Source organism: Primulina eburnea, unplaced genomic scaffold (assembly GCF_022965805.1).
Source record: "Primulina eburnea isolate SZY01 unplaced genomic scaffold, ASM2296580v1 ctg182, whole genome shotgun sequence".
NCBI classification, from domain to species: Eukaryota; Viridiplantae; Streptophyta; class Magnoliopsida; order Lamiales; family Gesneriaceae; genus Primulina; species Primulina eburnea.
The window spans coordinates 1,349-13,082 of record NW_027331023.1 but is presented as its reverse complement, the minus strand read 5'-3'; the positions used below and the strand labels follow the sequence as shown (position 1 = coordinate 13,082).

Below are 11,734 nucleotides of genomic sequence, written 5' to 3'. Positions count from 1 at the left end.
TTAGAAACATGACAGCCGAGCCCCTTAACATCATGACAGCAAAGAGAAGAACGATTTTGGTGAGTTGCTTGTGGTGCAGTGTTTTACGTGAGTAGGGGCCCTTTTAAAAATCGTGTATAAACATCTCTTAACCGTATCCTAATATCATGGCAGCCCCATACAATAAAAACACGAATTTGAATCATAGAAACGTGAGTTTATTCACGCACATGCCATAAGCTGAAATTTTGCAAAGGAAATTCGTATTCTTCACACATGCAAATATTAAAACAATATTATGATATGATGGATGAGAAAAGGAGATTAGGGTGTGCCTTGCGTAGATTACGCTCGAATAAACGTTAACGACGAAGAACGGGACGCAAACGTTGGCTTAACTTTCCTTGCTACCTTCGAAAACTTGCTCCTAAGTTGCTGTGTGTGCACTGCCGTGAGGGGTGAGAGGGGTGGGGGAGAGTTTCAGCTTTTTGAAAGAGTGGTGGCCGATTTCTTTCGGTGCAAAAGTGTAGGGTTTTGATTAATTACCACTTTAAATACTAATCTAGTCACTAGGTAGGCTTTAAGCCTAATAAGCCATGAATTTAAGCCCATTAGTTTAATTTAGGATTTAATAAAATAATACCAAGGTTTTTGTTTAAATTAATTTGTGAATTTATTAGCCGGGTTGCCAAAAAGCTCGCATTTTATTGAAAATCCAAAACCGATAAAATTTACGCCGGCGTATAAAATCACCTCAAAACCTTTTATTTTAAAAATAATGAAAAGCATGACCCTTAATTTAAATAATTAAAACAATTATTTAGTAAAAACATTTTACAATTTTTCAGCCATCGGTCTCCGTTCCTCGATCGCAATTCGAATAACCTTTAAAATACATTTTTATGCAACCATAATGAAAATATATTTTTAAACATGCAAATATGCACAACATAATAAATTAATGCGATTAAAACATTTAATTAAAATACAAAAGAATTTAATAATGCATGCACGTGGTTTGCGTGGACTTTAAATTTTCGGGGCGTTACAAGGTGAACCTATATTCCCAAAAATCCATTTCTTATTGAATTTTATTCAACCATTTTGGATACTATCTCTGATTATTAATTTAGTTTTGAATCCATTATTATCTGTTTAATTATTTAAGAACAGTAGTGTTAAAACAATCAAATCAATTTTCGTTGCTAAATGTTCAATAACTGAAAAAATAAATTGTTAAATACAGCCTCCAGTGGAACGATACTCGTACTACATATTTATACTATTACTTGACATCTTGCACTTTCGATTAATGTTTGAGCATATAAAACTATTTTTATTGAGGATTCCACAGTGCAAGTTTTGCTCGATCAAGTTTTTGGCGCCGTTGCCAGGGACTGTTAATCTACAATTTTATTTTTAGTTTTTTCTTTAGCATTGTTTTATTTTTCTTGAGCTAACACTCCATATTTTATTCTAGATATCTTGTCTAGTGCATGCCAAAGCCACTTGACGTGGAGCTTGAGTTTGATCCTGAAATTGAAAGAACTTTCCGAAGGCAAAGACAACAACAGAGACTTAAAGAACTTATAGAGAGACACGAGCAAGAACGTGAGGAGGAACAGCGTGAAAATAGACAAGTTGAGATGCCACGCCGCACACCGATGCTAGAGTATGCCCAGCCTTCTTTGGAGGGTGCACGCCCTAGCGTTGTGAGGCCTATCGTGTGGGCAAATCACTTTGAAATCAAGCCAGCTATAATCCAGATGATTCAGAACACAGTCCAATTGGACGAACTGCAGTAGATGGCCCAAACACGCACATCGCAGATTTTCTTGAAATTTGCGATACTTTTAAATTCAATGGAGTTTCTGATGATGCTGTTAGATTGCATTTGTTTCCTTTCTCTTTACGTGATAAAGCTAAAGCATGGTTAAATTGTTTGCCTGTAGGTTCGATCACTACATGGGAAGACATGGCGAAAGCATTTCTCATTAAATACTTTCCTCCATCAAAGACCATGAAGCTGCGGGCATACATTACAACATTTGCTCAATTCGATCAGGGTCTTATTTGAGGCATGGGAACGCTTCAAGGATCTACTACGAAGATGCCCACATCACGAATTACCATTTGGGTTACTCGTTCAAACATTTTATTATGGTTTGCTTACTCCTAACAGTACTATGATAGATGCTGCTACGTGTGGGAACTTATTGAGAAAACTGCGGAAGAAGGATATGAGTTGTTGGAGAAAATGGCTGCGAGCAGTTATCATCCTCAATCTGAAAGGAACAACAAGCAAGGAAAAGTGTTAGGAGTTCACCAGGTAACTGACCTTTCTGCTATTATTGCACAACTTGATGTTTTGAACAGGAAACTAGACAGCTTGAATGTGGGTGGCACAGCTATGCGTCTTAAAGAGATATTTTGTGAAAAGTGTGGAGAGGAACACTATGTGAAGGACTGTCAAGATGACCAATCCATTTTATGTGCAAGAAGGGGCACCAATAAATCAAGTAGGGGTCCAAAACCGTCCAAGGAAACGATCCATATTCAAACACATACAATCCTGGATGGAGGCAACATCCAAACTTCTCATGGGGTGGTAAAAACAGCCAGAATCGACCACAAGGTGGACAATAATATGGGAAAACAACCGATGTACAGATCTGATCCTACTAAAGAAGAGAAGTCCAATTTGGAACAGATGATGTCTAAGTTCATCTCGTCTACCGAGACTAGACTACAGAATTAGGATGCATCGATAAAAGGGCTTGAAAATCAGATTGGGCAGTTAGCAAAGATGATAGCAAGTAGAGAGCCAGGCACCTTGCCAAGTAACACAGAGACAAATCCAAAAGAGCAAGTGAAGGTTATCGAGTTGAAGAGTGGGAAAGTTTTGGAGTCCAGAGAAAAGAGAAAACACAAAAAGTGGATGAGCATTACGAAACATCCAAAGGTAAGTCTTCTAACTATACACAGCACCCACTGCACAACCTAAAATTGTTATACCTCCTTCTTTTCCTGCAGCATTAAAAAAGGCCAAACTGGATGCACAATTCGGTAAGTTTCTTGAGATATTTAAAAAATTGCATTATATTTCCTTTTTCCGATGCTTTGATGCAAATGCCGAGTGTTACGCTAAATTTTTAAAAGACATCTTAGCAAATAAGAGAAAGTTGGGGATCACATGACGGTGAATCTTACTGAAAATTGCTCCGCTTTAGTGCAAAACAAGATCCCACCGAAACTTGAGGATCCAGGGAGTTTTTTCTTTCCTTGCATGATTGGTGATGTTGTTTTCACAAAGCTTTGTGTGATCTTGGTGCAAGTATTAATCTTATGCCTTGTTTGTGTTTAGGAAACTTGGGTTGGGAGAGCCAAAGCCAACGAGGATGTCTTTACAACTAGCTGACTGATCTGTCAAGTACCTCCGCAGAGTGATTGTGGATGTGCTATTGAAAGTGGATATTTATTTTTTCTGCTGATTTCGTGGTGCTCGACTGGAGGAAGATATGGAGATGCCATTGATTTTGGGGAGATCATTCCTTGCGACTGGCAAGGGCCCTGATTGATGTTCAAGAAGGAAGTGAGATTGAGAGTGGGCGAGGAAGAGATTACTTTGATGTTTTTAATGCCTTAAGCACACACTGCTTCTGATAGTTGTTATAGAATTGATGCTTTGTGTCTAACTATGTGCAGGATGCTCTTAGGGATCCTTTGGAGGCCACTCTCATACTGAAATGAGAGAAATGATTGGATGAAGAGAAAGCCTAAATTGTGGCATACCCCAATGCCAACCAGCCATGGAAGAGGCCAATAGGATGAGATTAGAGGACTTGGGAGATCGAAGAGACTTGATCCCACATAAGTCAAGCCTGGAGGAGCCACCGACGCTTGAGCTAAAACCATTGCCTCCACACCTCACGTACATATACCTACGTGAGCATAACACTTTACCTGTCATAATTTTCTGCTGCTTTGACAGGTGGATGGAGGACAAACTGTTGGAAGTTTTGAAAGCACACAAGGGTGCTTTTGCGTGGAAGGTGGCGGATATCAAAGGAATCAATCCATCAGTCTGCATGCACAAGATCTTGATGGAAGATAAGTACTCACCTCTTGTGCAACCTCAAAGAAGATTAAATCCAAAGCTGCAAGGGTAGTAAAAGTAGAGACTATCAAACTCCTTGATGCAGTATTATCTATCCTATATCTGATAGTGCATGGGTAAGTCCTGTCAGTGTGTGCCGAAAAAAAGTGGGATTACTGTGATTACAAATGAACAAATGAGTTAATACCCACTAGGACAATTACGGGATGGCGTGTGTGCATTGATTATAGGAAATTAAATGATGCTACCGTAAAGATCACTTTCCACTGCCCTTCATTGATCAAATGCTTGAGAGGTTAGTGGGTCATGAGTTTTATTGTTTTTTGGATGGGTATTCTGGGTATAACCAAATCATGATTGCGCCCGAGGACCAAGAGAAAACCACTTTCACTTGTCCTTACGGCACTTTTGCTTTTAGACGGATGCCCTTTGGTTTGTGTAATGCCCCTGCCACTTTTCAACGATGCATGACTGCTATATTTCATGACATGATAGAAACCTTTCTTGAGATTTTGAGGATGACTTCTCGATTTTTGGTTCTTTTGATGACTGTTTGCAGAATTTGAAGGTGGTATTGATGAGATGTGAGGATACGAATTTGGTGCTGAATTGGGAAAAATGTCATTTTATGGTACAAGAAGGAATAGTATTGGGGCATAAGATATCAGGGCATGAAATGGAGGTGGATAAGGCAAAAGTTGAAGTTATCAAGAACTTACCACCTCCGCATCCATTAAGGGAGTTAGAAGTTTTCTAGGCCATGCCGGTTTTTATCGGCGTTTTATTAAAGATTTTTCTAAATTTGCTAAACCTCTATCTTCCTTACTTATGAAAGATGTGCCCTTTGATTTCAATACTGATTCTTTACATGCATACGAGAATTTGAAGGAGTGCTTGGTGACGGCTCCTGTCTTGGTAGCACCAGATTGGGATCTACCTTTCGAGATTATGTGCGACGCCAGTGACACTGTGGTGGGAGCCGTGCTTGGCCAGCGGAAAAACAAGGTATTTCATACAATTTACTACGCAAGTAAGACCCTAGATGATGCTCAACTGAATTATGCAACAACGGAAAAGGAATTACTTGTAGTGGTATTTGCGCTTGACAAATTTCATGCATATCTTGTTTTGTCCAAAGTCATTATTTACACAGATCACTCGGCACTGAAATATTTACTTGCTAAAAAGATGCAAAGCCACGCCTATTTCGGTGGATTTTATTGTTGCAAGAGTTTGATTTGGAAATAAAAGATAAAAAAGGTGTTGAGAATGTGGTGGCGGATCATTTGTCTAGACTAGAGTTGTTAGTAATGATTGTGTAGATAAGGCTATTAATGATTGGTTTCCTGACGAGCAACTGTTTGAGATGAAACATTGTTGTGGTATGCAAATTTCGCTAACTTTCTTGTCACAGGCACACCACCACCAAATCTATTTCATCAACGAAAGAAATTCTTCTCTGACGTGAAATATTATTTTTGGGAGGAACCGTTTTTGTTTAAGATTTGTGCAGATTCTATGATAAGAAGGTGTGTTGTGGAGGAGGAGTTTGGGCAAATTCTTAACCATTGCCATGACCGTGAGGTAGGTGGCCATTTTGGACCAACAAGGACAGCATCTAAGGTACTCGAATGTGGCTTTTATTGGCCAACTCTCTTTAAAGATGCTCGTTCTTATGTGCTAGCATGTGATAGATGCCAACGAACAGGTAACATCTCTAACCGTCATGAAATGCCTTTGAATAATATTCTTGAGCGTGAGGTTTTTGATGTATGGGGGATAGATTTCATGGGACCGTTTCCCAGTTCGTTCACGAAAAAATATATCTTGGTTGCGGTTGATTATGTGTCTAAGTAGGTAGAGACAGAAGCATATGCCACTAATGATGCTCAAGTTGTCTTGAAATTTTTAAGAAAAAATATTTTAACAGGGTTGGGACACCAAGAGCAATCATTAGTGATGGCACCAATTTTTGCAATAAACTATTTGAAAAACTCTTGAACCAAATATGGTGTCACACACAAGATCTCTACCCCCTATCACCCCCAAACGAGTGGTCAAGTGGAAGTGTCGAACCGAGAGATAAAGCGAATTTCGGAGAAGTTGTAGGTGTTAGTAGGAACTAGACTGGTCACTGAGATTAGAGACGCTCTTTGGGCATATAAGACTGCTTTTAAAACACCTATAGGCACTACACCATATAGGTTGTTGTTGATAAGCATGTCATCTACCTGTAGAGTTAGAGCATCGTGCATTTTTGGGAAACAAAAGCATTAAATTTTAACTTTACTGATGCAGGGTGAACGACGCCTCCTTCAACTGGATCAGTTGGAGGTGTTTCCAGAATTTGGCATATGATCTTGCACTGTCATACAAAGAAAAGTCAAAGAAAGCTCATGATAGACAGATCATCGAAAGAGAATTCAAAGCAGGCGAAAAACGTCCTGCTCTACAACTCCCGGTTGCGACTGTTTTACCGGAACATTGAAGTCGCGATGGTCTAGTCCATTCATGATTTCTAAAGTTTACCCATCGGGAGCTGTAGAATTGCACGACGGAAAGGATGGGACATTTACAGTCAATGCCCGACGACTGAATCACTACACGGGTGGCACAATGAGCCGCAACTTGGAATCACCCGGTTCCAAGACAATCCGAACTGAAACTGACCGACAGTCCAGCTCTCGACTATAAATTGAGAACTACCTCTCGTTCCCTATCTTGCATTTAATTCAAATTTTAGTTTGTGCTCTTATTATTTTATTTTATTTTTTTTAAAAAAATATAAAATTTTGGTGAAAAGCCGTGAAGCTTCCGCCCGGGCGGACACGTACATTCGCCCGGGCGCGCCCCTTTTTAATAAAAATGCCGTGCAGCTTCCGCCCTGGCCGACAATTACAATCCGCCCGGGCGCGCACCTTTTTCAAAATTTCAAAAAAAATTCAAAGATATCCGCCCGGGGCGGATCGTGCAGATTAAAAATCTGCGCGACTTCTTTTCTTCCCCCATTCATACACTAGCCGCCCGCCCCCTCGATTTTTCGGCCCTTTTCTCTAAATTTTTTCTCAAATCTCTTGCCTTGTACCAATTTAGGTACAAATCGTGGGTCTCCATCTTCACCACGCATCAAGAAGCAATTTTTCCGGCCACCTCTACAAATTCTCCGGCCACCGCTGCTCTCCAGCCGCCACCACCAAATTCCCGGCGAAGCCTTCTCCGGCGACACACTTACTACTCCGGGCTACTTGTGCTCTTCCTAAATAATCCACAATGGCCCCTAAAATGCTCGGGTAAGTCACGGTGCTTCTTCTTCGTCATCTCATAATTCCCAATTATTTGTGAATTCTGTGGCTAGGGAACGATATGAGCATGCAAAAATACATAGAGCTCCGCTTCGCGAATGAGGTTTTCCAGTTTGAGCAATATATAGATATTATCAATAAAATTTAGAATAGAAGTTGGGGTAAATTTTGCCGTCAACCGCAAGCCGCGGTGGTACCCGTGGTGAGAGAATTCTATGCCAATGCAGCGGAGAGGAACGATGGTAAGGCATTTGTGCGAGGGAAGTTGGTCGATTTTAGTTCAGCGGAGCTTAATAGGATGCTTGAGACACCGGCGGTAGACGACTCAGTTTATGTGGCATGGGCGGGCAGGAACCGAATTTTGACCTGATGATGCAGCGAATCTGTTATCCGGGGTCTCCGTGGAAGACACCTGGCTCACACACCTGTTTTGCCGAGAAATATCTGCTTGTCCCGGCTTTCGTTGTGGTATGCATTTCTGGCCACACATTTGATGCCAGTCGGGAACACGAGCGAAGTCCAGAGGGAGCTAGGGCTACTGCTTTATGCATTGATCACTCAGATGCCACTCAATGTGGGAAGGATAATCCATTCGCAGATCCAGCTGAGCATTCATAACCAGAATGTCGCATTGTTCTTCCCCCACATTATCACAGGGCTATGTGCGGGCGCTGGGGTCATTTTTCAGGATGATGATGAGTGGTTGCCACCGACTAAGACCCTCGATGACGCTAGCTGGATCCAGAAAATAGCAGTGCGGCGGAAGGCTTTACCGCATTTTGGCCCCATCTGGGACGGCGACCACTTTTGATCCCGCGCCACAGCAGCCCCCACCACCAGCCACGGGACCTCGACGTCGCCTTCTTCAGGACAGGATGGATTGAGTTTGCTGCATTACCTGACCATCAGTTGCAGTGGCAGGCTGTGAGTCAGACCTATCAGACGGCTACTGATGCCATGATTCGTCTATCCCTGAGCCACAAGTGGTGTCGACCCAGACCTTCTCTCCCACCACCCATGCCAGTCTTCCCGCCGCCGTTCCATTTTCATTACGCCGGTGCACCAGAGCCGGACGCTGGCGTGGTTCCCCCGGAGGAGCACGATGAGGAGGATCTGTGAGAGGGGAGTCACTTTTATCCCTTCTTTTCTTTATCGCATTTCGTTCCGTTCAGTTTATTTATTTTCGTTTATTGATATTTCTTCTGCATGTTTAGGTCATATTCCATCCATTTTGTTGTTCCTATCTGTCTCTTTTCTATCGTCTGTTGCATTGGGGACAATGCTCGACTTTAGTATTGGGGGGTGGATGGGTGTTGTGTCGTCTTTTTCGTGTTGGTGCCTTGTTCGTATTGGTTGATGGCATCTAGTTTTAGTTGTTTTGCATATGTTTGTGTGTCAGCCGACAGTGTTTGGAGGAGTACATTGTTAGCCAAGGATGATTAGGAAGTGATGAGACATGCCATGTCTGTCGTGTATTCGCACACCTTTAGCACATACTATGGTAAAGACATACAGTTTTATTTAAAACATTGAACTCTCTTCGCACAAATGTTAGAACTAGAAGCATGGATGATAAGATGGTGAAAATTTGGCTAAAGTTGGGGATGTAAGGTGTTGAGGAGCCGAATAAGGGAATGAAATCCTATTCCCGGCTAAAAATGCAAAACACATGGATTTGAATCTGAAATGAAAAGTTCTAATATAGTCCTTTCATTACTGTATTCTTATTCAGAAAAAAAAAAGTTGCTGATGGATACTGAGTGCAAAGGAATAAAGGAGAGTGATATTTACGCTAACAGGCTGATTTAAATATCTTACAATGGTTGAGAATGGACCCCTCTATCATTTGTGAGGCTAGGACTAACAACACGCACACACGTTCAGGCTTTATTTGAAACAATGTCTAGACCAAGGGAAGTGCGAAAAAGTGTGCTTTTTTGTTGATTGACAAGGGAATGTTGAGTTTCGCTGAGGCTAGTTGATGACTATGAATTCACTGTCGAGTTACTTTGTGTCACGTTCCATTTCTGTCTTGTCACCTGTTTTGCTCGAGGGCGAGCAAAAGGTTAGTATTGGGGGGTTGATAGAGTTGGATTTTATGTGTTTTTGCGTATCATGTTTTGTCGCATTGTGTTGCATTTATCATTTAGATTCCGTGCATTTTGTGTTATTTTAGCATTATTTAAATTTCTGGTTACGCATGAGTAGTTTGTGAAAATGCAGGTGAGTTGAGAATAAAAAGAAAAATTTAAAGAAAAATTCGAAGACCATCCGCCCGGGCGCACATTGCCATCCACCGGGCGCTCCAAGATGTGATTAAATTCCAGATTTCCGAAAGTTATTCGCCCGGGCGCAAATTCATGCCCGGGGGCGCGCCAAAGGAGAAAGGAAAAATGAATCTGCGAAGAGTGTCCGCCCGGGCGCGATTGTATTTTTGGAAATTATGCTGCGCGATTCCATTCCTTATTTTCGAAAGGGGATTTTGGACGTTTTTGAGGGCATTCAGACTTCATTGGAGCAGCGGGGAAAGCTTTGGAGAAGAGTTTTGCTCTTGGAGTGAAGATTTGACGATTTCCGGGCATCGTTCATTGAGTTTTTCATCAAATCTAGTATTTCTACTTTAGTTTTCATCTTTTAAACATAGTTTTGCTTAGTTTAATTATGAATTTTAGCAGCTAATTTTTAATATTTGTTGGGATTTAAGGGGATCCTACCCCAAACTTTGATATAATTAATTTGCATCTCGATTTCTGATTTGTTCTTGATTATACTATTGTTTTTCTTCGTGTTGTTAGAGCGTAGCTAACTTTAACAACGTTTTTATATTGCGAGTGAGTTCGAGAGAATAACTTGTGATAGGAACGAGTAGTATAATCCGTGGATCTACAATTTACATATACATATGAAATTGGATACGCGCCGATAGTCATAGTCCTAAGGGTCGAAAACTAGGGGATTTCATAGATCGAAATGCGATTCACTCTTGATAAATAATTAAAGACATTTAGTTACTTCATTGAGTAGAATTAGTTTGGCATAGCTCGAGAGAGTGTGTTCAATTGAATAGGAAATCCTGTCGGAAGCATATGATCATTATCGAATAAATTAATTAATTAACGAGGGGTAAGTGAACCGATATTCCCAACAAATCCATTTCTTATTGAATTTTATTCAACCATTTTGGATACTAACTCTGATTATTAATTTAGTTTTGAATCCTTTATTATCTGTTTAATTATTTAAGAACAGTAGTGTTAAAACAATCAAATCAATTTTCGTTGCTAAATGTTCAATAACTGAAAATAATAATTGTTAAATACAGTCTCCAGTGGAACGATACTCGTACTCATGTACATTATACTATTACTTGACATCGTGCACTTGCGATTAATGTTTGAGCATATAAAACTATATTTTTATTGAGGATTCCACAATGCAAGTTTTGCTCGATCATCCCCTATGTATCATTGATAGTGTCACGCATCGGGATCAAGGCATAGATGACATCCGAAATTGTTTAACAATTTAATTGAAAACAATAAGACACAGAGAAAATAGACAAAATCAGTCTAATTCATAAAAGATTATTAACTATGACTGTTAAGGGATTTTAAAGTATTATTTTGTTCATTGGTAATATTTAGTGTCGGTTATCTCAATTTAAGTTAGATGAGAATTAACTTTTTCATTGTGAACTCTTTAATCTAGTGAAATGTCATACGATGATGCAAATGCTTATAGATCTGATTCTTCTTTGTGGACATGTTTCATCGGTCTAAGGATGTTTAATCTTATATTCACTTAATTTGTTCGTACAATATGTTTTACGAAATGTCATATTCCTACATCAACTTTAAAGGCCCAATTTCTATTGTTGAGGTGATATAAAATCTCTCGATGAAAGAAAGTCATTGGAGGCTAGGACTAATGGAACATCAAAGTCAGTAGGGTGGAGGGAGAAAAGGGAGGGTTACACACTTAATTAATATAAATGGTTAATTTTTAAACTAAAAACTTAAATTGTATCATTTAATTGCATTGAGAATTTAGAATACAAGGTTAAGGTATTTTAAGAAGATGCGAGATGAACCTACTTGAAATAGGGAATCTCCCTCTCCACGACCTCCTCATGCTGAATCAAATGAGTATCCTAGTGATCATGAGCTAGAAATTAGTTTAAAAATTTTAGTTTTGACGTTCATAACATTCATTGGGAGTCGTATGATTTAAAACATCCATAAGGTGTTTTAGAACAGTTTACCTTCGTGTATTTAAGGCTGAATACTAAATCAATCTGTGATTAGTAGAGTTGGCCTTTATTGTAAATCCCTACGAA

At 40.0% G+C, this 11,734-nt stretch overlaps 1 non-coding gene across 1 annotated transcript; it reads right to left on the bottom strand.

Moving 5' to 3' along the window:
- Positions 1-2,003: 2,003 nt before the first annotated feature.
- On the bottom strand, positions 2,004-2,107 carry LOC140820820 (small nucleolar RNA R71). The gene has a single exon (XR_012115592.1). It is a non-coding gene; the product is annotated as a small nucleolar RNA R71 (small nucleolar RNA).
- Positions 2,108-11,734: the final 9,627 nt, after the last annotated feature.